This window comes from Athene cunicularia (genome assembly GCF_003259725.1).
Source record: "Athene cunicularia isolate RWA chromosome 1 unlocalized genomic scaffold, athCun1 chr1_part1, whole genome shotgun sequence".
NCBI lineage: Eukaryota > Metazoa > Chordata > Aves > Strigiformes > Strigidae > Athene > Athene cunicularia.
In genome coordinates, this window is record NW_020799091.1 from 87,266,792 (window position 1) to 87,293,256 (window position 26,465).

A 26,465-nucleotide genomic window follows, 5' to 3' on the forward strand; every position below is an offset into this window, starting at 1 on the left:
CCACAGTATTCTTCAGATTATATTTGCATTCGCTGTAGGTACAACTGATCTTTAAAAACATGAATAACCTAGTCATTATGAAAGCAATCATTGTCATGTGATTGCTCACTCATTTTCCGGACTACATTCCTCCTCCTGAAGACAAAACTGTGATGAGAATAGTTATACAGCATTTACATGTAAGCACACAGAATTTTCATGTAAGGAAAAAAAAAAAAAAAAAAAAAAAAAAAAAAAAAAAAAGTTCTCTTTACTAGATTTTGCATAGCTGGATCTTTAAGGCCGATGTGAGAACATGGAAAGCTACCTGCCTTAATTTCCTAGGACATGGTGAATTTCAAGGATACTTCTTGCCAGCCCTTGGGTTTTGTGTCAAAGCTGACAACTGAAGAAATCCCTATATGCTTATCAGCAAGATTGGTAGTCATGGCCAGGACTGCCCACAGCCACTTGTCCTCCTCTGCAGCCTACCCCACCTGTGAGGTGACTTACAATGAAATTTGACATTTATGACCATCCACATTACAAAGAACATGCACAGCATCTAATGAAATGAGTGATAGTGAGAATATTCTCCAATACCTTGTCACCAAAGTGTTGGGTTTTTTTCTTAACAGGAATCTGACTTGACAAGTTCAAATGGTGCATTTGTAAAATATATTAATTACTTTATTAAAGAAGAAAATAAATCAGAATCGTTTTAATTTCAGTGTTTGATTATGTTGCCTCAGATTTCATTCTTCCAGAGTTTAAATCTAAAATACCAAAATGATTCAGATCTATTATTTCCTGAAAAGCACAGGAATAGTGTGTATCAGAAGATCACTAGACACAATGGCACCTTATATTTTTCTTCCGCATTAGAGATAAAAATTTGTTGGTTTGCTTATTTTTCTGGACATTCTGTAACATATGAAGTTGGATTTAATAGACTTAACCTTTTAAAATTAAAAATAGCACACTTCTGACTGATATTTATAATGGCAATCTAGTGGCAGTAAATTATCACGTTTTATTTATTTTGATAGTTAACCAAGCTCATAGCAAATCACAAATGAATGCCGTAAGTTGAGGAGAAAAATAGGAGGAGTAGAGTATAACTTAGCTATAAAAACTATCATATTATTTCTGTCTTCATTTGAGACTGTTCTGTTGAGCATGTCTTCCAAAGCAGAAAAAAAAAAAAAAAAACCACCAAACCACATAAAAGCAGGGGTTTGATGATAAACCCTATGATTCTGCCTCCAATATTAATGGGTAAAGATGCTAATACTTCAAATTCATGATGGACTATGTCTGGCTACGTGACTTGTAAATCACATGAAATCCTTTAAAGTAAATGTCCTTGAGATCTGTAAATTTCATTAACGAGAGCTACACATTTTGAACAACCTTAGATTGGCTTCTATGAGACTTTGTTACACTGTGGTAAAAAATGGTTTGTGATTTGACTAACACAAATTTTCTTTTCATCATTCTTTGTTGTTTATTTATTGCAGTACTTAAACACCCTCTCATTTGAAATTATATATTTGTTGTCATTGAAGTGCCATTTTCTTGTCTTTCACTCTCTGAACAATTTGTAGCTTTATGAAGCTGAAACTTGCCTTACTCACAAATTAGATTTCTGCTTTTACTCTTCATTTTATCCATCATTAGTTCTCAGAATTAAATATCATTAGCTATCTCAAACAGTAAACAATTGCGTCTGTGTATTGATTACATCATAATATGTTACTGTTAACTAAATGAGAGCATTTAAACTCATATCCCTAGTGTAATTATGGGCTAGTCTGCTGAATGGTAGCCTTTCAAAATCTATTTGAGTGTTTAGGCCTAAGTGATGGATCACAAATATCTTATCCATTAAGAAAATGCAATGGCACTATATTAAAAACAAGTGTCTTGCTAAATATACCTGTAGTTTTCATGCTGAGAAAATGTTCCCTTTTTCTTTTCCTATATAACTGTGACAAATTTTATATATATATATATATATAAAAATATATATATATATATATATATAAATAAAAAAACTTGTGACAAAGTGATAACGTGCTTGTCATCATTAGTCCTAGGACATCCAGGAAATTGTGAATACACAACAGAGCTTCCTCAGCTTTTGACTGGAGGGAAGCATTTGGAAATTCAATTAAATTTGTAATCAGAAAAAGGCCTTTTCACATTGACATCTTCCATACTCTGTACTTATTCTGTTTAATTTTTTTTTAATGGGAAAAATGAGAATTCATTTTCTCATATTTTATTTTTTCCTCAGGCCTGATGTTATACATCCGACCTGAATTACATTTCGCTTTTATATCAGTTGCTACCAGTTTGATGATTTCACCAAAGATTTATGAGAACAAATAGAATAGGTAGCATTAGCTTTTCAATAGTTCACAATGGAAAAATCTTTCCTTGGATGCCTGGCAGTTTTGTCCCAGAGTGCCTTGCTACTCCTGCTGATAAAGAAGAGGATAACCTGACTCTGTGTCAGGAATTTGTTCAATAAGAAAGTGACTATTTCTACATCTGTTTACCTGATAAGGACTGTATTTCCATGCCTGGAAATGTTTTGGTATTATGTATGCTATTAGAAGTGTTAATCTAAGTCTCAAAATCTCCCATGATGATCCCAGCAAGCAGATTTTAGAAGATTAAGATAATTTGATGTTTATAGGCAAACAGGAAAGGAATCTGCTTCATCTCACTTGCCAGATGGTGATGGTGAGAGGGAAATTGACTCTTATGTCTTTAAAATTGAAAGTGGGTGAAAACAATGTTTGTTTTATCCTCATTAGTACTTTCCTGAGGCCAATTCGCATTTGAGTATCCGCATTAGTGTGTCACTTGGGTCAGGAGTACTCTTTCAAAGTGTTTCTCCAGTGCTCCATGTTTATTATGCTTTGGTGCACATCACAGAGGTGGCGCAGAGCTCTTGATCTGAATTCCCTTTGGATATAACTGAACTGCAATGAACTCTCCAGAAGTTCACTTAATGTGCTTGACATGTGAATGGGAGGTCAGTCCATGGGACCAAACAAGACTTGGCCTGAAACCTCCTCCTCCCCCTGCTTGAACTGTGTGTGCTGTGGACATGGGGTGCTCAGCACCAGCCAATTTGCTCCCCAGGTCTGCTCACATTGCTACACCTGTCTAGGGAACAGAGGCATAACCACTCAATTTCCTTCTTTGTGCTTACAAAAATAAGCTGTTACAACATGGAAATGAAATTGCCTGCAAACACCTTTGGAAAACATCAGTCTCAATTATTCTACACTAGTATACATGTAATGAAATGGAAATGTCTGTTCATAAAGTTAGTGTGACTGAACATTGTTTAATATCTGTTGGACTGGTATTTTTAAAAGATCAGGATTATAGCAAATATATGCATATTACTTTTCACTTAAGTGAACTAGATTACACAAATTTGTTTAGAGAATAGCCATCATTACCACAGGCTGCATTACCCCAGTTAACATTGGGTTACAATTGACTTATTTAGAAAATCATTTTGTATTTGGAAGGATGGGTATGTTTACCTGCAGCAACAGGAACATACTGACCTCACCTAAATGGGTACAGCCTCATGGGAGCACTGTTGATGTAGGTTTTATAAAAATATCAGACAAAATTATTTTATAGACATCATATATTATTTTCAAAAGTATTTGCATGGACTTGTAAGATGATGAATACACTAATAATGAGAGAGAGGAATGAAGTATGCTGCAGAAGGTCTACCTGGCTCTTTACAATAAAGACATAAAATAATAGGTTCTGTTGCTCAATATTTTTTTTTTTTTTTAATTTAGAAACTATATAAATGTCCGAGAGAGGATTATGACCTCTTTGAACTTGTTACCATGATAAAATTAGAGTGCTTGCAGCTGAAACATATGATTCAATTCCAACAATAAACCAGGTAATTCCAGGTAAAAACATACACACTATCTTCCCTATTCTGTTATTACTTTAAACAAACTGTGAGAATAAAGTGTCTCCAGAGTAATCCATCCAAACATAATGCAATACCTAAACATTCTGAAGATGCTTATTTTCTAGTTGAAAAGGGATCATAACTTGTTATATATGCTGAATAGTTAGGTAACCATAGTTCAGTAACAAAATTATCATTCTCAGTGTCTACTTAAAATTTTTGTATCAAAGGAGAAAATTCCCATAAAAATCTATCAGTGCTAACTTCTGTTTTCAAGTCCTAATTCTTTCCTCTTTTCCACTTATTAAGAATGCAAGTATATGATGTCACTCCATTGATTTGAATGGGTATTTGGTCTGATTTCTGTCCTCAGCTCAATTCTGTTCACCACTAACCACTGGCTTTTCTTCCTTCCTAGCCTCATCCCTGTCATTAGAGTGAGCCCTAACGTCACTAACTAAACTTCATTATCAATTCTGTTTCATAATCTGACTGAGCTGTTTGGAACACTCACATTAGCTGCTCTCTGATGCTCTGAGGAGACCAGAGTCAGATAAGAACCAGATTCTTCATAGAATCACAGAATGTTTTGGGTTGGAAGAGACCTTAAAGATCATCCTGTTCCAACCCCCCTGCCATGGGCAGGGACACCTTCCAGTAGATCAGGTTGCTCAAAGTCCAGTCCAACCTGGCCTGGAACACTGCCGGGGAGGGGGCATCCAGTGCTGCTGAGGGTGCACTCAATCCCACTGTTTTCTGGGCCACTAGTGAGCCATCAGGTAGCAGTGTCTTTAATGGTATTATAATCCTCAGAGCACTGCATGACCTTCATTACTCTACTAGTTTTCTTGAAATACTGTAGGTACCAGCGATAAAGTGAAAAGGTAAAATCAGTGTAAACACAGCTGCCTTGGGCATCATATCAAATCTCATTGACCCACCTGGAACATTAAATGTGAGATTACCCAGTGTTTTTATCATTTCACCATGAAAGTTGTCCACATTGCTTCAGTACGAATGTACGTTTCCACCTGTCACAGAATCAAAGGCAAAGAATCCCTCATGGCTACCTAGTTGAATTTTTCTGGTTTTAAAGTAGGGCATCGCTGCTCAGTGTGTGTAAAAGGCAGAACATCCTTCCCAAAGTTACTTCATGTTATTTCTGAATATAGATATATTTATTTTATTTTGATGGAAAGAATTAGCAAGTGGTTCATTTTAATTCAATTTACCTCTCTTTAAAACAAATTATTAAAACCATTTTACTGTGCTTCCTACCTTTTTTTTTCCCCTTTTATATGATTTCACATATTAATTCAGATCCTTTCAGCTGCTACATGGCTACATATTAAATATTTATGTCAAAGCAAAACTAAAAATTTCTAAGATTTTAGCAATATTCGTTCTATTTTTATAAAGTGAAAGTTCTTTCTGGAACAGAAAGTAATCTTTTATTAATATTTCCAGTAATGGAATTATTATATAATTTTTTATTCTTGTTTACTTTCATTAAAAAACCCAAAATAAAATATTGGGAAAGAAGTCATCTTCCAAATCCTTATATGTAGAAGGTAACTCTGAGTACACACATGTAGTATTTTAGCTAGAATAGTTACACTATGGTTGTAAAGTAACCTATTCTTAAGTTACTTGCATCTCAACTTGTACCATTGGGTTTTTTGTGGTTTGGGGTGAGGTTTTTTTTAATTCCTGGGGCTTTGGGGTGGTTTGTGTTGTTTCATTTTATCCAGAGATCTGCTCCAGAACTCACCAGAAATTTAGGCTTTACAAAGTCAAAAGTCAATTTCTGCTACATCTGAAATCATAAATCCTGATATATCTCAGGTGCAGAATGAGTCTGTGCCCTGCCAGAGTTCTCCACTGGTCTGAATTTCAGGTGGCTTATTAGCTAGAATTCAGTGCTGTACCTGAGCAGGATAAATCTGGTTTTGCTACACTATACTTGAGCTAGGCAACATTTTCAGCTCCAAAGTGAACTGGATTCAGGGTACTGTGAGCTTTATAAATTTTAATAGACTAGAAGTAAGGTTATACAATGTTTCAGGGCATGGGTATTACCAGAATTTTTCAATCACTTGGACTATCCCACCCATTTTTAATTTTTTAATGGAGAGTCATCTACATAATTATTCTATCAGGTATCCCAAAGCCCATGGATAATTACACCCAGAACAAACAACAAGCCTATCATCTCAGTTTGATTCCTCTCCAGCCTGCTGGCCCTTAGCTCTTTAGTCCTTGACACAACAAATTTTGATTACAAACTTAACACAGTAGAGCAGCAATTCTTGTTAGTTCCTGCACTAAGTATGACGTATTTAAGATATATTCCTATCTTGGTAATCTTGTCAACTCAGTCAATAAACCTAGCTCTGCTGTTTCAAGTGCCTGCCCTAACACAAGCATTAACACACAAGTGCAGTGACCTTCCTGAGTCCCAGTATCAATCACAAACCAAATGTCACTGCTGGCACTGACCTTCACCTTAGCTCTCCAAGCTTTGGGTGATCTGTCAGTGAACACAATGGTCAAACCTGACGCTAATCCTAAACCAAATTCTGGTATTAGTATAAGAACATAACACTGTAATGACCTTGATTAAGCCAAGCAATAATCACAAACATATAGCTCACCTTTATTCAGTACTTGCTAGTCGTATTCTTCTTCCAGTAGAAGACCTGGACCTTAAGACTAAATGTGTTTTTTACCTGATGCTAGCTTATTCTAATACAGTCAAGCAGTTAAGCTAACTCCTAGTTAAATTCAGCGTGTTTTCCTAATGACTGACATTAAGTCTGACTCAAATGTAACCAACCCTGCCTTTAATAAAGTCAACCAGCAACCCTCCCTTTGGCAGAAATCACAACGCGTTTACCTCTGTGGGCATTCACTCATACTTAGCCCAATACAATACTATAATTTTTGTTCCCTCTAGTCCTAAAGCCTAATGCCAAACCTACATTTAATATAGTAGTTTATTAGCTTCATCTAACCTGGACCTCATTACAAAATATTTCTGAAAGGACCAGCTCTGTGTGACATGTAGAATTCATACAAAACATTGATTCTTCTACCTCAGTTGCCCCAAACCCCAACTACAAAACTAAATGTACCCTTAACACAATAAAGCATTCACCCCTCACAGTCTCAGAATCAATTATAAACTGAACCTGCAGTAATAATCCATGAGTTAATCTAGTTTTTTAGCCTCTGTTATCTTTAGTTCTGACCCTGGATTAAGGATTAAAACAATTCCTCACTGTATGCTGCAGGATCCAGACCAGCCTTCCCTCCTGTTCTAGGGATGATCTGGAAGTCCTCAAACATCCCAGAATTAACCTTCCCTGCTCCAGGATTGCTCATTGTAGTCAGACATGCAGCATTTGCAGACAGAAACACCTAACCCCAGCCATAATGAAACCACTCTAATTCATCCTCCCAGATTCTATGTAAATTATTTGCCCATGTCAGCAACAACCTTTATTGATTTTAACAGGATTAAACTATACAGCTGGCTCTACTGCTCTAAATTTTACTGCAGCTCTAACAACAGTAGCAGGTGTCTCCTGCCAGCTCCCAAACTGACAAAAAGTACTCAGGTGTTTTCAGAAAAGTCAGTCACAGTACTAACATGGGTAGCTTCATGTTAATTCTTGAGCTAGTGACAGATTCTGCTGTATACTGTCACAGATAGATTAAGACTAGTGTTAGGGGACAGGAGAGCAAGAAAGCACTGGGAGATTTATTGCTCACTCCTATGAGGCTGGGGTAGGAGTTTTTCACAAGTGGATGTTTTTTAAGACACTGTTAGGAATTGATGGGTGGTGTCACCATAATTTCATTAGGGACAAGACTAGAAGTAATGAGATTTAAAGAATCAAATGCTTCTATATCATGCCAGATCCACAGAGTCAGGATGTAATTTTTATATCCCAGTCCCTTCCTCTAGCTCTTACAGACTCTGGGGGAAAAAACAGCTTCTGCCCCTAGCAGTCATGAGCACCAGTCTTAATCACAAACTCTAACACAAATTTTTGGATTATGAAATCCTAGAATAATTTTCATATCTCCAGTTCTCTATCATCCTCAGACTTCATATTGGCTACAGTCCTCAGCTAGCCCAGAGACAGTCATACTGGCATTATAGAATTAGGCAGGTTACCAGGATCAGAAACATGTGCTTTCAGTTTTTCAGTTTCAGAAGAGATCCATGGTGAATTAATAAAGGTGGGACCCAAGCATATTTAATAGAGTGGTAGTCAAGTTTATTTAACGAATAAACACTAGTGTCTGGATTCTCAAATCACTGCCTCCAAAATAATCCCAGAGCTCAGTGAACCATTTCTCCAACAAAGAACCAGCTCCTCCTTGGTTCCTGCAAAAGTTAAACAAATGTTGGAATCTGTTGATGTTTTAGATATAGAAGTTGCATTTTTACTCCTTGGCAAGCCACAGGCACTGCTAGTTGGATGAGCTTTTCAACCTTTTCCCCATTAGTTTTCCACTTGTATCATTTTGCCAGACAATTTATATAAATAGCTATAAGAACAGCAATCTGACTACAATCTCTAAATTTCTCAATTTCTAAAAAGAAAGAAAACTTATAATTTTTCTATCTGACACATAAACAAAACCAATCATCTACACAACTTTCCAATTTACACATGATTATATGTTTATACCTGTTCATCTTCCGAGCTATCACTGCCTAAGAGAGCCTCTGATGTTTGTTAGCTTGAATCTTAGGGACTTCATATATTAAACTTCATTCGCTCCGAACCCCTGCTGTCATAAATGGTAGAGAAAAATCTAGTTCTAACTCAAATCTTGCCAGTCCCAAATATAAGACCTTGTCTCATCTGCTTGACAAAGCAGGAAGGAAATGCATTCATAGATGTGAAAAACTATTACTGGTTTAAGATGTGCCATTTATTCTGGATGAGAATTACTCTAGGTTTATATTTTAGGAAGTTTTACGTCACTGGGTTACATTAAATATTGCAGTTAGATTTGTGTCTTGAATGCAATTGAAAAGAGCAGTAATAAGGAATAAGTATCATATTGTTGTTTGGACCAGGAAGGGTCCACTTGCCACTAGAGCATATTAGAGTTAGAGTTTGAGCCAGTAATGTCCAAATAAATAGTTTTGCTGCTTAAATCATCTTATATCCTCGTGGCTAAGATGACAAAAACTTACAGAAAATCTTAATGCATCTCTAATAATTTCTGGATGAGGAGGATATGGCTCATATTCAGTTTAGGGTTCAAGACAGGAAAGACTGAATAGTAGGATTATTGCTATGGCCGAAGAAAGGTTTACATTTAGTAACAAGGATTATGGCAATCTCTGGTGCAAGACAGAGGAAAAAAATTTGCTTCTTAGTAGAGGCAATGTACAAGGCTTGCAGGGTTGGGCTGAGCTATACTGGTGTAGTTGCAACTGGAATGGTAGGCCTGAATACAAGAAGGTTGCTGGAGTACAAATGAGCACTTGGCATTCAGAGATAGATTACAGTTCCGGAGTTAAGTTTGTATCTGTATCCTTCCAAATTTATAGATTTAAGAGTCTGGGTGTCAGAAGGGGCTGAGATTATGATTTATGGTTCTAGCTTGTATTGGTGCAACTAGACTATGATATTGGAACAACATGGATCAGGTCTCAGGCTGAAAGCAGCTGTTACATACAGCATCAGGTACATTAATTTCTAGATCCTCTCAAGCTGCTAATATGACCATCAGGGACATCAGGAGAGCAAACAATTTTAAACCAATTCTAATTTTCAGGGATATGGAAGTAACCCATGGAAAGCTGTAGACTGATTATGTTTAAAGTTGCATTATGGGTGAGACGCAGGTTAAAGGCAAGATACATCATTCTTCTGTTGGGAAGTGCTGGGATCCAAGGGCTCACATGAAGCCTGGTTTTGGAAAGTGCAAGAAGTTGTGGCACAGTTCTGACAGCAGGTAGGATTTACTGCGGTTGAGTTTCATATTGATGTTGGTATTAGATTTAGAGTTAGGAGTCAGCAGAACCTGAAATTCTAGATTTCTTGCCAAAGTACCACAGGACAAGAGTAAGAGTTTGCAAAGGTGCGTTACCATTAACTAAAGGGATAATGAAGTCCTCTTCTGTAATAGTAATTTGGATTTAGTGTGGATTATAGTCAGGCTTGGAGCCAGAAGAGCCTACCTGGATAATACTCTGAACTCTAATATTAGAATGAGAATTAGTGACAACAGGAATTCTTAAGGAAAGATGTGGGGGTTACAAGGCTATGGCAGTAAATTCAGCATTAAGGATTAATTTAGGGGGAACAGGGACACGAGTTAGGTTCATTGCTGGTCCTGACTGGGTGAGGGCAACTGCCAGTAAGTCGAATACTTTGTTGTCATTCCAGAGTAATATTAGTGGTCACTGTGCTGCATGAGCGGGTGTGTTCCCATGTTTGTGTGTGTGTAAAGATATATATATATAGATATAGATATAGATATAGATATAGATATAGATATAGATAGATATAGATATAGATATAGATATAGATATAGATATGTAGATATGCATATGTATGTATGTATTTTCATCGTTAAATCTTGACTTAGAACTGAATCTAAGTTAGGTTCCAGGAACAGTTCCAAACTGAAGGATCTGAGTAAGTGAGTATCATATCTGTAATTCCTTAAATTCTTGAAGAAAGAAGTGGTTTTGAGGTAGGCTGTGTGGAAGAAGGACTCAAGCCAGCAGTCTTCACAAAATGTGGACTTGTTGCTGAGAGTCCGAGTTCTGAAAGTCCTACCATGTCTCTGAGACACAAACAGATTACATACAATTTAGAATCCAAAGAAGGGTCACGTGACTCAGATATTAACATGTACAGCATCCATCTATAAACACATAGATGCAGATGTAGATGCTGTAAAATTCAGCACCACCTTTAGCCATAGCTAGAGACTTCTGTTCACTGTGGAAAAGCACACAACAAAGCAGTGAATGCAAGCACCAACTTCACTTACCCTGCACATTGCATCCTCCTGAAACAGGTTTCTTTCTTTAATCTAATGCAAATCCTGACGTTAACCTCAGTTTAACCCAGTGACAGCCTATAAAACTAGTCACTCCAGCTCAGTGAGACACTTCTCTTGAACAGTATTTGCATGAATCCCCACAGTGGTGTCTGAGCACTGTCTGCCACTGTGAATTGTTCTACACAGACAGCACCAGTTTACAGGATGACGGAAGGTAGCAGCACCTAAATGCCTCTGAGTGCCTCGCTGGTGAGGTCCAGCTGCAACCCCATCTAAAGCCATGTTAGAAAAGTCATTAAAATATATTTCTTTTCAGCCTGAAAGAAGTCATCCAAGTGGGAAAGATTTCAATTTCTGCAGTAGTCCATTCATTGACTCATTTATTGTTTCCTCTTTTCAATACATATTGCTTGAATATATGCAGAAAAGAGGAGCATTAAGGTTAATTATTTCACCAAACACATCAATTTTTTTGGTGTCCAGCATATAAAAAGTAAGACAGGGTGAAAGAAGAGTTTTAAAATAATTAGTTCAGGGGTTTAATATTTTTTCTTCCAAAAATAGGGATCAGATAGAAACAAGTAATTACTTATTGGTTACATTGTTCTTTCTTGTTAACATATGAAAACAATTATGAAAAATATAGATATTTTAGTATAATTACTAGATTGATTCAACATTTCTTGTTCTTTGTATTTAAAAAGAGCATGACAGAGAAGTTGCTACTATAATTAGTTTTAAGTGAATTCTGTGCTGGCAAATGAGGTCAGAATAATGGTCTTCATAAGTTTTCTGAAGTAGTGGCAGTTGGAAAATTGGACCTATTACTTCATCTGTAGAAATTTTTTTTGTATGTGTGTAAATGGAAATCCCCCATTTAGTAACATCTATTTAGAAATGTCACCACGATTCCCTATGAGACTGAGAATTTAAATGCCATTTGACTACATTCTCCTGTCAGCTGGGTCTAGCACTCCGGCTATATATTTAAACATATACACTGCCAATTTTCTCATTATTCTCATGATTATTAACAAAATGTTGCTTCCTTCAATCTGGTAAAATATGTGATATTTAGTAAGAAAAAGTCTTTCCAAATAGAGTATATAACACATGTAATTCTTAGTCTCAAAGCTGCGGTTAAAAATATATTAGTGTAAGTGAAATGGAAAGCAAAGTATTCGTAGGATCACAGAAGCTGAAGGGAAAAAATCTTCTGAAGTGAATTAGTATTATTGTCTTCAACACTTCCTATGGGAAACTACATTCCAATCTAATAAATGTGCTTGTGAAAAATGTTCCCTAGTTCTGATTGAAAAACCATTTCCATTAACATCAGTGCATAAGCTCCCATAGGCTATGAAGGGGACAAGACTTCAGCTATTCTTATATGACTAAAAGTCAGGCATGTGCACACAGGCTGGCAAAGGGTCCCTGAATGAGTATACGACACCACAGTGGTGTGGGTTCCTGAACTTGTCATTCCTCCACCCATCTCCACTTCTGCTCTCTCTACCTCAAAAGACACGCACCTTTCCATATAAGACAGGGCCAACATAAGCTCATAACCTCAAGCTAGATTCAAGAAGAACCACAGTCAGAATGAAGTGCCTGTTTTTCAGAATCTCTCATGAACTGTCTTGGATAGCTCTACTCATTCCTTTTTCCTTTGTGGCAAGAGGGCCTCAGGACACAGATACCTTATCCAGGGCTGTGGTTCCTAGAAGAATGGAAACCTACAGCTCTCATGGGAACATTCTTTTTTTTTTTTTTTTTTTTTTTTTTTTTTTTTTTTTTTTCTGGTTATGTTTTGTTCAAGCACCCATTATCAACTGAACTTAAGAAATTCTTGCTTTTAGTATTTTAAACAAAGAGTTTTGTTCTTTTAAGAGAAGGAGAAAGATTTACTGCACTATAAATCTTATTTTCTGTCATAATTTTAGAGCTGTTCAATAAAATTCATTACTTTTCATTAGTTTGGTTTGTAACTGGGAAGTGTTAATTGGAAAGGCAGTGCAACTACAGAAGCCCTTTCATCACATGTAAGCACTTTCATCATTAAATGTGGACTATAATTCTATTTAAGTAAAAGACATTTTGGCAGCAGTAAACCATGTGTTGTTTGAAAAGAGTCCATCCTCCCCTATAGTACTTTATGGCATAAGGAAGCATTTCACAGATAAATTGATCAGCTAAAATTCACTGTTCTACAGTGGAAAAGATCAGGGTTATAACAAAATATTGCCCAGTCTCAGGGCTAGTTCCCATTTTTACATTTCTCAGTAAGAACACAGTTTTTCTCTACTTGATGTCACCTGAGTATACAGATACAATTAAACAAACACCATCAAAAAATGGATTTAAGTTACCCTTAGTTGGATCAAAATGGCCACAGTCCCATTCTGAACCCTTATAGGCATTTGCCATGTGGAAAAGCCCACCCAAAAGCACCAATCAGGAAAGTGGACCTTGGACTACATCTGCTCAGGTCTTACTGGTCAGAATAAGACAATACAACCTGGAAAAACAAAGAAGCAATGGATAAATTTCACAAGTAACAGTCCCTAAATTCACAATTCTGCAACACTCTTGGGGAGGGAGACCAGAAGTCATGAAATGACAGTGAGGCCCTAATTGGCCTTAAACATAGAGAAAATCAAAGACAGTGCCCTGGGGCTATGTGATGAGCAAGGTTATTTGCAGCCTGTGCGGACAATCTAGTTCAGAAGTGATAGTTAAAGCTGTGGTCCCTGGAGGGGGAATGTACCCAGGGATGGCTGAGCCCTCCCTGGCATCCAGTTCCCCCAATGCTGGTCTAGACTTGTGACAGCAAGGTAGTTACACAGCTTAATAAAAGGTTTTAGTGCTCATCCAGCTTTTATTATATTCAAAATCCTTATTCTCTTAGTTTTCAAGGTCACCTTTTGAATTACTTAAAGGAAATAAGGGCATAAACAATTACAAAATAACAAAGAAAAGAAAAAAAAAAGGAGCTAAGCAGCTCATTTCAAAGCTTTATTAAATTGTAGAAAAAAAAGAGATATTGGTTACACTCACCTGAATAGTAAAATGTTTTCTCAAGTCATCCATTTTTCCAGCGCTGAGGAAAAGTGACAGAAAAATCTGTCACAAATATCAAGAAAAAAAAAATTCAAATTTAATACAGCCTAATGTATTAACAAATTGTAGATGGAGAAAATAAAAGCCCTGGGTCCCTTCTAGAGTTCCTGCATTCAATTGCTCACATGGAAAGTTTTCATAAGTGTTTGGTTCATGAAACTAATTCTTCTCCCATTAGTGTCAATGGGAATTTCAGTGTATCCTCAAGAATTATACACTGACTTTTGAAACTATAACATCAAGGTAGATATTTATATTTAATGCTTTCAGGGGAAAAAAAGACCCACCTTTTCATTAAGTAGCTCTTGATTTCATGGAATCCATATGTATATATGTGTATACACACACACATTTCAGATAAAGCTACGTAAGATCATGGCAATGTGCAAATGGAGAGGTTCTGAAATTAGGGTTATTAATAATAAACATGCCTGTGCCATTTGGAAAGATTTGAAAGATGACAATTCAAAACCACAGTAAGGAATCCTTTTGTTTAATACACACTTCTTGGGATTTGATTGAATAAGAGTAAATTGAAATGTCTTTGTTGAAAAAAAAAGTGAGAAGGAAAAATATATCACCCATACATATCTTATCTGTATTAAGGCAAACTCTATTCACTGTGTCTCAAGTCTTAACATCAATGTTCTGCAAACATGAGAAAAGAAAGAAGAAAATTAGACATGAGCTTAAATGGAGATGCTTAGATTATATAAATTCTTGTTGCTTTCCTAGTACCAATAATATTTTCAGTTCTGCCATCCTGCTTTAAGTTATAGCACATAAAAAGAAGTAATTAAGAGAAAATTAAATTTTTAAAATTTAAAAAAATGAGTTGTGAACAATCTTAATGGCTAAGCCTGTTCAATGTGCTTATAAGACAAAGGCTATATGATAAAGATACATACAAGGCATATATAACAGTAGAGATATATGAAATAGCAGATTCTATTGAAAGTTTACATGTTTCATAAAACAGAATAGGTGGTGACAAAAAATGGAAAGATATTCAATAAAAATTGGATACAGTGTTCAGAGTTTCTTTCTAGAGGAAAATGCAATCATTAAGACTCGGAGCTCAAAAATTTGACATAAAAAAAATTTGGATCTTTGTATGGATAACAATAGCATCCATATTGTGTCAGTCAGGAAAAAATATCAAGCATTAAACTTTCACCCTTCATGTCATAAGCTAAAGGGAAAATCATCCATACTTATTTCTGTTGCTAGGGAGATTTAGCCAATTGAATTCCAGAACACAAAATAGTTGAGGTCTGCACTGATAAATACTGCCTCACAAGAGAAGAGGTTCTGTAGGATGAGCCAGCTGGTGCTAAGGGAACCCTTGTGGGGAGTGGGAAGGCAGGAAAATCCCAGCTGCTTTTCCCTAAAGTGTAGGAAAATCCTTGAAAGTGGAAATTTTTTTCCTATCAGTCTTCTTGATTGCCTGTATGATCTGAACTTATCCCTGAAAACTACAGGTCGCATCACATGCTCTGGTGCAGTATGTACATGGTGATATTCTGCTATGATGTGTAAACAGAGAGGACTCGCCATCAGGGCCAGAACTGCCGGTAAGTGCCGGTTGCTATTCTTCAGAAAGCAAAAGCAAAGCAAGCAGTGTATTCTGCCATTTATGATCCTCACCAAAATTATTATTGACCAAACTGAAGTACACATGAGCTATCTTAAAAGGAAGCATTTGGATTTCCCACTATGGATAAAGCACCAGCTCTGATGCTTTTACAGGGATTAATGAAAGACCTAAATCTCAGAGCAGTTTCCTGATAGACTTATTGAATAGCTGTCAGCACAACTGGCACTAATTGGCATGCTTTTAGGTACCCTGGAGGGGAAAACTCCAAGTGGATAGTAATCTCACATTTCTTTGATTTATAAATTTTCAGAGTCAGACTGACCCTTCATTTCTGGGGCAGTACATTGATATTTGTACTTTGGTTTCTGTTCTGTTCCTTGTCCTGTGCACATGCAGAGACCATAATGTCTCCAAAAAGTTTTCCAGAACACCCTATGGAAGGGGTTTAACAAAAATGATTGTATGGTCAGGAGGGAAAAACAAAAGCCTTCAATTTGGAAGAAACAAAAATTATCTAACTTGCATATAATGCTTACAATCTTGAGTTCGTCAATCATCTAATTACTGTGCTACTTTAAATAAGTCTTGACATTGTCAATTCTGCCCAAAGAAATTCTCATGAGGTCTCTGGCTTTTAAAGCTGTGCCATGGTCAGAAGTGCCTTGAGAGGGAGATTGAAGTGCAGGTTGCATGTATGACAATTTTCATGAGAGGTTATTTATGTTAAGGATTGTCCCAAAATTTCTTGTGTGTGCATATGACTTTTGAAGACTAGCATCATTCTTCTGCCCGACACAGGTAACTATGGCAGGAAGACATCAGCTGAAGATGAAACATCATTCCTGGTAACTTTATCACTTTGCTTAGGTTAAAATGTTAATTACAATGTTCTCAGAAAGAGACACAAATGATTATTTAGACCCACTCTGGTCACAGAATCCACACTGAAGGTTGCCATATCGTCAGACAGTCTCCCTTGGACAGCTAAGTATCAGTTGCCACATAGCAGAAAATGACTAATTTTTAACATTTTATTGGGCACTTCATTTAGTCTCATGGATGTTGGCCAAAGTCTGGAAGTCACAAATTACAGAAAAAAATACAGTAGCATTGGTAACGGCAGGTTCTTCTATATACAGCTATACATTTTCTATTATTATCTAATTATTAGATCCAAATGTAATCTCTAAAAACATTCAAAATTGCAAAGAAATCAAACTTTCATATCATAATGTCAACCTTTAAAAACGGAAAATTAAAATGCAAGTGCAATATACTAATATAGTTGAATCAAAAGAAAATTAAATGTAATTGTCTTCTTGGAACAAGGGTTTTGTAATTATAATGGTGGCTCTATTAATCAGATGTCATATTAATACCTGTAATAAAATGCCTTAAAGAGCTTTCTCAGCTGACAGAAAAGTTACAAAAGACTGGTGAAACCAAATGTTAAAAGGATAAAATGATCTTTCTCATGGTTAAAGTCTGGCTGGATTAAAAAGGACTAGAAATAGTCATGTGAATTAAGATGTATGATTTTTTTTTTTAACTATTATTTTAATTCCTGGAAGTCCAGCAAAGAAAAAATAGAGAGAAAATGTATATTTTAAAAGATGTTTTAAAAAAGAGGTGTCTCTAGATTTTTAAAGGGGATGTAAGAGTTGGTCGGTGCTGTTAATCCTATCAACAGCACTGTATCAATGACATGCCCAGGGAGGCATCAACTACCTGCAACTGCAAATTCTGTACACCAGATCAGATGCAATAACATTTGAAAGTTGTCTGGATAATGAGAGTGAAAGTCACTGGGCTTTGTTCCCTTGTGTACACAAAAATGGCCATATTTCAGGCATGGCTCTCCAATTACTGCCACAGAGACATGGATTGGCTGTGTGTGAAACCCCTGTGTGGGGTGCCTCTTCAGTGCACACCCCAGAGGATGGGCACTGATGTCCTCCTCCTCCTCCTCCACGGCTGATGGGGAGCCCCGCTTGCTCCTGGATACCACCTCATCTCAGCCCATGCCTCTCTCACCAGCAGCAGATTTTCACCAGCAGCAAAATTTTCACTGAGTCTTGTTTCATTTTCTCTTCTGCATAATGCATGAAATGACACATAAGAAAGCAAAATATAATGAAAGCAGCAGCTATAAATAAACATGAAAACTTACCCACATATTTTCTTAAAGGAAATCAGATAATGGAATCAGCCTCTCTTATGGAAAATGGATTCTTGTCTTTTCAAACACTAGCCTTATGAATATTTTCATGACAATACTTTGAATGTTTTAGTACCTACAGCTACCATGTTTGGAGTACTAAAGAGATATTCTTGCCCAGAGATATTTTCAGAAGAAATCAGATGCTCTTAATTCTACCACTGCAGCATCACCTGCTGAAAGACAAAGAGCTTAAAGATTTCAATTCAATTTTCAATTCTATTTCAGTTCTACTGGATCAAGCCCTATCATTTCATAAGATTGTTTCTTGCCTTCTGCTTGAACAAAGCAATGAACTCAGAAGTGCTTTTAGTCATAATGAACACTGAATTAAGTTCCCTATTTAGTTTTTACATTTTGGCAACAATTGTATCCGGATTTAAAATATTTCTGAAAATGTTCTTGACTGATCCACTAAATTTAATACATATATATATATATATATATATATATATAAATATCTAACAAAAAAATATTCTGCTCCATGGTTTTAGAAAAGTTTGGCCTGACAATGTCTCTTTAATTGCAGCAGCTGTAAAATTCGAAGATGCGTGGGTTTATTTTAGCTGATCAGATCCTCTGCTATGTAAAATAATAGTTCATTAAAGGAAAGCCTCCTAGGAGGGAAGTTGTCTAAAGCATAATGATTCAGATTAGCTTTTGAAAGGAATTTGGAATAGTCAGTCACCTTTGATCTTGTTTAGAACACCGAAATGAGGATTCTGTATATCAAGTCTGCAAGCTAAATCCATGGCAAAGGAAATTGAATAAAATGGGTGTGAGGTCATTTGATAGATTTAGTTCTAAATTCTCTCTCTCGGGAATTGCATGAAATCCTAAAAACTGGAGAACAGAAAGGAAGGAAGATGTGAATAAGTCTGGCTGGTTAGGTCCATCAACAGCTGACAATCTGAGACAAAGTCAGGTGGATTTTTCATAGGAGAGGAACATTAAGGAAAGCAAGGAAGCTGCTAATATTTTAAAGAGGCTGTAGTTTGATTCAGCTTCAACTAAAAGGCATAATACAGCACCCATGCTAACCTGCAGTTGTCTCCCCAGGTTGTGCCTTACCGAAGACTCAAAGAAGGGATGCGCATTTTTAGCAATTCTCTTTTGTGTTGTCAAAAACCAGATTAATCCATTAAGTTTTTGACCTGTTAGGGATATGTATATGTGATCTTATGTTGCTCTTCTCTCGTAGCTTCCTGGGGTTTTTTCTCAATCACATTCTCACCTACTCTGGAAGGGATTTTACATTTCCTTTAAAAGATTTTTTTTTTTCTTCTACCAAATAATTTTGTATTTATATTTGATTTGCCTGATTTATTTGGCAAAATCACGGAATATTTTTTCATTCTTTCATTATGCCTCAAATCTGGTGATTAAACATGTCTGAAATGTTGAAAAGTAGCTGGTGATTTACCATGCAGCAGCCACATGTTTTAAAAGTCCAAATGCATACAAACTCTAACATGCACTAACTCCTTGGAGGAAGTAGGGGGAATAAATGTTATAGAAATGTTCTGTTAACAACATATCTGTTTACAGACATTTAGTCTGGATGTGTTATATTGAAAAATTTTAAGAACTCGAGATTGATCTTATACATTTTACCACTACTGTGATCTCTAGAAATCCTGGATGTGTAAATTCAGACAACATATTTGGTGACAGTCAAAAAGGCAATATATAATTCTGGAAATTTCTGAAAGGTTGTTAAAATAGGACTTTAATAGCATAATATAAACAACTCTCATGTAAAATTCGTTTTTTTTTCTTTAAAACCAAAACAATTCAGAATAAATACAATTGGAGGGAAAATATATAAATCTCTATATAACAATAAAAATTAGGTTTATCCTTTTTATTTTAAAATGAGCATCGCTTTCCCACACACAAATGTCATATATATCTAATCACCACAAAACAAAGATTTTCCTGACACTCAGAGCAGACCACATCTTGTGCCTTTTTTTTGTTTCATTTAACTGTACATTTCAATAGTTTTGTGTTTAGACACCATTTCATCAACATTACTGATCATTTGATACTTATTTCAAGAGACCTCCACATTTTCATTCCAATATCCTTTTCTTCATCACCATGGGAACCACTGTCTTTTTATCCTTCAAGAATATTATGTTTTAGAAGAGCTCTCATCCTTGTAATGGAAATTTGCAGGTGAGAGCAGCTTCATTTTGTATTCTAAACTTATGGACAATTTTACTACTTGTGGTGATCATCTGTGTTGGTTATGTCTGCACTGTAGTCAACGGTACCACTGCACCTCTTAGAAATGCAGTCACAGCAGCCAATTGAATACTTATTATGATTTTAGCAGTGGACAAAGGTGAATCTGCAGCAGCAGCAAAGGACTCTGCAGGTGTTATAAAGGCTGCTCAAGAAGTCTTAGCAGATGAAGCAGCTGTTATTATCATCCAAACTTGCAAATTTCAGAGCTACTTTGAGTATGCATATGTAATCTGCAGCTACTATAGATTCTTCACTGCAGAAGTTATTTTGGCAGCCATCTCTATTTTCTTATTTAGCAGTTTGCAGTGATAAATACTAGGGAAAATAAGGGAAAAATTCTAGGAGGAGAGCTGGAGCATTATAAGATCTCATTACAGAATTAACATTAAAAAGAAAAGGAACAGTGGAAGGAAGATGAATATCATTTTCAAGGCTTACAAGAAATTTTAATTTTCCCTGAAGGATAAATAGAAGAAAGACAAGTGTATTTCTGAAACAAATTGTTCTGGGTTGGGTTTCCCTCTTCTTCACACATGCTGGTTGTAGGACCGCATGGCTGACAATGTCTCAGAGGCCATCACGGTAAAAAAAAACTACAATGGATTTGAGAAAAGATGGCTTAATATTTGACTTCTCCCTTAAGGGACATCTAGGCTTTCAAGTCTATGAACTAGAACTTACTTTCAGATGACATGGTGATAACATCTCATGGTAAAATACACTTTGCTTTCTCATTGATTTTTTAAGTGTTTGGTTTTTGTTTGTTTGTGTTTTTTGGTTTTTTTTAATGCCACAGTTTCACTGACATGTGAGAGAAAGGGATTAAGGAAAGAGGGAACTGGTTCGCTATCAGCCCAATTTCACACTCTGGTTTCTAGTGACCCTCAGCTTTCTGATGAACCCAGTGGTGTACATAGATCTCATTTCTGTGCCAGGGAAGAAGGAAACGATGGGTTTGGCTCCAAATCTCAGGTGGCTGAAACATTCCTCAAGACGTCTGTTTTCTATGTGCAGCCACACAGTGAAATACAGACTTGGCTTCTAACTTGACCCCCCCAAGCACTACAATAATGTAAATATTAACAGTCCGTCACATGGACATGACCTTAGCAGTAAAGATATCTCCCATTCTGTTTCTACGAATCTTCTCCTGTCAAAGCTTTCTGTCACTATCTGTGGAGCTAAACCTTAGGCAGTATGAGGACTGTTCTGAATCTCCTTTCTTCAATTTCCCATGCTGTTTTCATGACTTTCCCAGCACCACCCATCAGACACACAGACCTAGGTCTGTAACCTGAGAAACACAGACCCAACTTAAACATTTATGTGGAATATTTTTTTCAAATGGCTTTTAAAGAGATCAAGTTTGATGCATTAGTGCCTATGTTAAAATAAAATCCTCAGACTCCATTTCATGTTTCAGAGACTATGTATTTTTGCAGCAGACAGGTATTTCTTTAAGTAAGCAGTGCAGTCAGTTTTGGATTTACTGAAATAATTCAAAATTACTTTAATCTACGGATTCCCTTTTTGTTTCCTGGCTGCTGCACATCCAGAGAGCAATTTGAATCTGTGATTCATCAGATATTATTCATAAGCTTCTGAAAAAATACATTACAAGAAGCTGTTAAGGAATGTAAGTCTTCATGATATGAAAGATAAAGCACTGTCAGGGATTAGGAAAAGTTAAATACAGAAAATAAAGTATAAAAGACAGTCAATTTTCAGCAGGATGAAAGGGTAGTGGTGGGGTGTTATCCCAGACATATGTGTAGCAATGCTTGTGAGTTGGAGAAGGGAGTGGAGAACAAGACAGCACCAGTCCTAGGTGAAAGACCCATCTCAAGGCTAGGGATGCCCATAAGGTGCTTAGTTAGACTTCTTACAGAGCATGGAGGCAGCTGTAGTTCGATATTAATATATGCAAGACAATAATTGGACATACCCCAGTACATTTGATGGGGCCTAAGTTAACTAACTTTTTAGTTAAATGTAAAGGACCATTTCTCATCCAAAGCAAACCTCAGTCCAGTTGTGGCTGTGGCAGTAAAAGTACATGCATGCACATGGGAATCTGCAAGAAGCATAAATAGTGGTATAGAAATAATCCTGAACCTAAAAAGTCTTCAGATAAAATTGTACAACCACACATTGAATATTGTATTTGGCTCTGGTTACCCAAACTAAATATAGCATTATAGAACTTGAGACTGTTCAGTGACAAGCAATAAAAATTATTATAAGCATAAAAAAGTCACAAAGAGATTAATTAAGAAGATTAGGACTGTTTACTGTGGAAATTAACTGAACAAGATAAAAATGTATGTCGCTGGTAAATAAAATAATTATTTTGGAACTCCTCTTTATTCCAATTTACACAACTTCAAAGTGTCAAGTTCTAAACTGATGACAGGAAATGATTATTTTAGACAATTTACAGCTAATCTGTAAAATTCATGTTGTGGTTCAAATGAAGTGGTATAGACTTCAGTGGAATAAGAATTGTTTATGGTTTTTCCATCAATTATTTCTCTGCTGAAAAATAACTTTTCAAACATGCTGAAAATTTTACTATTTGTAGTGATTTCCCCTTTAAAGTAGAAAGACATTTTCAGTTTCCTAATAGAAATGAAACAAATTAAAAATAATACTTCAAGACTGTTTAAGCTTTTTCAACTCATTATTTAATGATTTCTGGTTTAGTTATTATTTCCCTATACCTTTATTTTATTTATTTTCCTTTAATTTCAAAAAGTGAAGAATTGAAAGAATTAGAATACAAAGACAGAGAAAAATGTAGGCCTTTTGGGGGGTTATTCAAAATGTTCCACTATGCTTTCTAGAAAAACAAAATTCTTTTAACAAAATTTTACTTTTTATTTTGAAAGGTATTACTAGAACATATTTAACGTACTTTCAGTGATTCAGTGGAATCCCAAAGGAAAAGTATTACATTATGTGAGGATATAATCCCTATCCTTTCAGTAGAATTTATATGATAGTTCTTTTGCATTATGAAGAAAAATTTCCTGTGAGCAGATTGCATAGGTTTTGCGAACCTGGAGCTAGCAAAGGAGCTCTGCCAGTTCATCAGGAAGCAGGCACAAACTTACTGTGAGGTGTGGAGGTGCTCACAGGGTTGTAATCTATCGTCCTCCCTTCAGTGGACTGTGTCACATGTTACATGATGATTGACTATCTGATGCTTCACAGTTCACCTCCTCTCCCTCTTCTCCATCTACCTGCATTGGACTTCCAGACTAAAGTCTGAAAATGCAGCTTAATATTCTTCATGACTGAAATTTTTCAAAAGCATTACAGAATATTAAAAACCATGACACTGAGCATACTAAAAGAGAGTCCGATCTGCAGCCTCGTAGCATCTGTGAGAGCAGAACTAACACACATCTATCACCCAGAGTGCTTGCTTTTCCCAGCCTCGTGTGTGTGTGTGTGTGTGTGTGTGTGTTGTAAAATATGCAAGACCACCCATCCATGACACTGAGGTCTGACGCAAGCCAACAAGTACAGAGCGGCCTCCCCAGAAGGTGACTGGCACAGAAAGTGTGAGGGATTTTGGGAAGAGGGCAGGACAGTGTGTGAGGCACTGTGAGAGTATGAACACACTCAGGTCATGCAGGCAGCTTCCAAGGGAGAAGGGGCAGTGGTGTAGGGGATTTTGGAAAGGATTATGGACTTTCAAGGTGGTAGCAGGTGACAGGCTGGATGAACAGATTTTGCTCTGGGGCAAAAGGATCATTCCCACTCCCACCAGAGCACGTTAACCAGGAGGCTATTTTTGCAGCAGAAACATAGCAGGACATTATTCTCCTTGCCTCCACTACCAGGCTTATATTCCTATCCCCTACCCTACCCCTGAGACCTTTCATCCCTCCTCTTGGAAACGTGATTTCTCCAGCTGTGATTCTCCCTGTCGGGTTGGGTGGCTGTTATGTCAGTCACACCTTCATAAATTTATAGTACCAGCAGTCATCATGAATATCTGTGCATCCCAGCAATTATTTTTCATGGGTATAAGTTTAATTTCATCACAAACACTTTTATGTAAACTTCACCTCTCTTGTTCCTTCACCAAGTAATGAGAGAAGTGGGAAAAAACACAGTAATCAAATTATATGATATATGATATGATATTATATGACATGATATATGATATTATATGAATTATATGTGACATGATATGATTGATATGATATGATATGATATGATATGATATGATATGATATGATATGATGATATGCAACCTGAGATGTAAGATACTGAAACTTTAACATATACCTTTCAGAATGACTAAACATTATGGAATAAAACTATTCCTTTAGGCTTCCATAGCCATTAGATGCAACCCAATGTACATAAATCAAAGATAGAATATGATTTTTTTTCAAAAAAAAAATGCTTCTCAAAGATATATCTTGTCCAATAGAAGACTTTCATCTGTTACACTGAATATTTATCATGAAGACAGAGTATTCAAGAATTCCATAGTTATAATTTTCTTCACTAAAACTTCTTTAAAATTATATTTTGGTGTTAATTCCATCATGATTTCTCCAGTAGATTTTTGTTGTATCTCATAAAAGAAAAGTTGGCCTGAGAAGTATTTTTCCCTTCCCTACAGCCTTTTCCAGTGTTTTGCTGACCATGTCTGGCATGGTTCAAGCACTGTGAATTCCACCAGTTCTCCTGGGAGAAACATGTAAGGAGCTTGTTTGTAATATCTACTCAATCTGCAGGACAGGAGGATTTCTTTTGGATTTATCACTGAAGTTCCTGTGCCACTGTGAAAAATATCTGCTGGCATGTACCAGAGTCTTATATGTGCTGATTCTATTCTACAAATCTGGCAGCTTTACGGAGGATGAATTGAGCGGCAGTCTCTTTCATGAAACAAGACACAAATCACAACTCAGACCAGGTAGTATATTTTTTCATAAATGTTTAATACACAAACACAAATAAAAGGATAAAATTAAGCTTTTATTTACTAATGTATGGTAATGCACACATATACAGTGCTTATTCCAGTTAAAGTTTCCGTTAAGCAGGGAAACCTCAAACGTTACTAAGGAACTTTCCCAGACCAAAACACTTAACTTCTTAGATTCGATTTTAAAAACTGATTTTGTGCCCTGTAGGAGTGTTTTTCCTCTGTAAAAAAGCTTTCCCTTTCTGTTTTCACAGTTATGGGAAGTGCTTGAACTGAAATTACTGATCCTTGAAGAAAACCCTGATCATTCACAAGCCCTCCTTGATTCAGTCCTGTAAATGATTTTAAATCCTGTCTCTGAAAAGTTTTTTCCCACTTCTGTACCATTATTTAAATGAACTCTGGCACACAAATTGATGAGAGACTTAGCTGCAGTATGGAAGAGATGGTGGAACAAAATGCCTATTTAATATGCTAAGTGCAGTAAGATGCTCTCCTTGAATCGGCAAATTTACCTTTGTCCCTCGTACCACTTGATCAGGGAAATGCCTCTGTTCATGTTATATATGCTTAATCTGTTTTATTGGTCATAAAGTTGATTTTCTTGTGTCACCACATCTGACAGGGAGAATGTGAATATGCATGTGTGCATGAATGTGTGGGTGTAAACATATGTTTGTACATGTAAGTGTACATATAGATGTGTGTGAATTTATACATATACTATATATATATATATATATATATTTGCAGTAATCACAATTATGATGACTAAGGACATTTGTGTACCACACAGATTTAATTGGAAATTCCTTGTAGGGCAGCCCTGTTTGTACTCAAGCAGAGATATTCTTTGGTATCAGAGAAACAGCATAACCATGAGATAAAAAGCCCTGCCCTGGTGAGCAGGGCTCACTAGCTCCAGTGCAGTATTGTTTTGACACAACTGCTGCATTTACACTCTGAAGTTAATTTCCTTTTGGAGCACACATGGTGCACAGACTGCACCCCTGATGAGAGTAGACTCAGGACTTTGTCTGAGGCAACTCCACCGTAGTATGTGTTTCCTCCCCCATCCTAGGGCTCTTGGTGTAATTCAGATGCTAAACACAGCCCAAAGAGAAAACACCCGGAGGAAAGGAGAGGAGTGAAAAGAGACAGAACATTTGCCTGTAGGTTTATGTGAAATAATTGTCTGGAGAGAGAGAGAAAGGAGGCAGCGAGAAGGCTGCTCTATCCACTTTTTCCTTCAGGTCGGGGAGTAGCAAAGGGGAAGGCTTTGGAGTAAGAAATCTTTCCTGATGCACAGTAATGGCATGTCTCCCTGTATTCAAAC